This window comes from Camelus ferus, chromosome 6 (genome assembly GCF_009834535.1).
Source record: "Camelus ferus isolate YT-003-E chromosome 6, BCGSAC_Cfer_1.0, whole genome shotgun sequence".
Classification (NCBI taxonomy): Eukaryota; Metazoa; Chordata; class Mammalia; order Artiodactyla; family Camelidae; genus Camelus; species Camelus ferus.
Genome location: NC_045701.1, coordinates 5177331 through 5178908, shown reverse-complemented (window position 1 = coordinate 5178908; position 1578 = coordinate 5177331).

The following is a 1578-nucleotide window of genomic DNA, read 5'->3' as shown; positions in this document are numbered from 1 at the left end:
TGTACTTTTTGAATGTGTAATGTAGAGAAAAATCTCATCCAGTAGGACCTCAAAATATTGTTCTTTTACTATGACAGCTGAAACAAGATTATGAGAAATGGTGTATTAGTTATTTATTGCCACTTAAAAGAACACACATTTATTATACCATGGTTTCTGAGGCTTGGGAATTCAGGAATAGCTTGGCTGGGGGGATCTGGCACCGGAGTCTGTAATAAGGATGCAGACAAGATGTTGTAGTCATCTAAAGGCTTCTCTGGTCTGGAGAAAATGCTTCCAAAATGGCTCATTCACTCTCATTACTGATGGCAAGAATCTGTCCTCTGACTTGTGGTTGGCAAGAGGCATTAGTTTCTTACCATGTGGATGTCTCTTTAGGACTGCTTGAATATCTCAATGTCATGATAATTGGATTCCCCCACAACAAACAATGAGAGAGAGAGAGAGAGAGAGAGAGAGAGGAATGAACCAGGCAGAAGTCAAAGTCTTTTTTAACCTAGCCTAAAAAGTCACATTTGCTGTATTCTGTAGATCGCACATACCAACCCTTATATAGTCTTGGAAGGACTACACAGGGTGTGAATGTGAATATCAGGAGGTGGAGGTCATTGGGGGTCATCCTGGAAGTTGGTTACTACAGTATGACCTTTCTTCCCCAATGGTTCATGTCTTTTCCACATGAAAAATACACTTCCTTCCCCTAAGTTCTCCAGAAAATTCATCTCATTACATCATCAGCTTGGAGCCCAGTATCTGTCATCTAAATCAGGTCTAGCGGTGGATGAAGCTCTTTGGGAGTAGTGCCCTAAGTATACCAACTCAGGTACAGTTCCTCTTGATCTTAAACCAAAGTACTTGAGTGAACTAAAGATGTTATTTGCTCCCCCCATCCAACCAGACACAGGTTGGCAGCTGCTTGAAAATAGTACTCAAGGCTTGGGAATAATTCTTGGCTATGTTTTCTGAGCCCTTGGTTCTTCCATCTGAGTCATTCTTTTTTCATGAAAGGCAGCATGTGTTTGCATCTGAGTGGTTTTCTCAGCCTGCTTTCTGCTTGTAGAAGTTTGGTGGTCCAAAGACCTCTTTTGTGTTCTCTGTTCAGTCTAAGTTAACAGTGTTCCTGCTAATATAATTTTTTAAAATATTGTGAGTCCCATACAAATCTCATTGGGGTTCATGCTTGTAAATGAAAGCCATACCCAAAAATCTCTTCAAAATACATCCCTCTCTAACTTAGAATTCTGCTGAGACAACTGGAGAAAACACCATCAAGCTTCCATTAAGACCTATTATTTAAATAGCTCTTTAAGGCACCATCTTGGCTTTTTCCTCAGTCTTAAAGGATCTTATAGTCACAGCCTCAACTTCATCTTTAGACCATTTTTGTCCTAGAAGTGCCCTAAATTTTATGTTTGCCTTAAAGCCATTTCTTAATTTTAGCATCGTTTGCCATCTGGAGAGTCTGGGAATTTCCCAAATCATCAATTATTGATTCCTTTTTGCTTAGTAGCCCTTCCTTTAGCTTATTTCTCTCCTGCATTTTAGTATAAGCAGGAAGAAGAGGCCAAGAGGCACGTT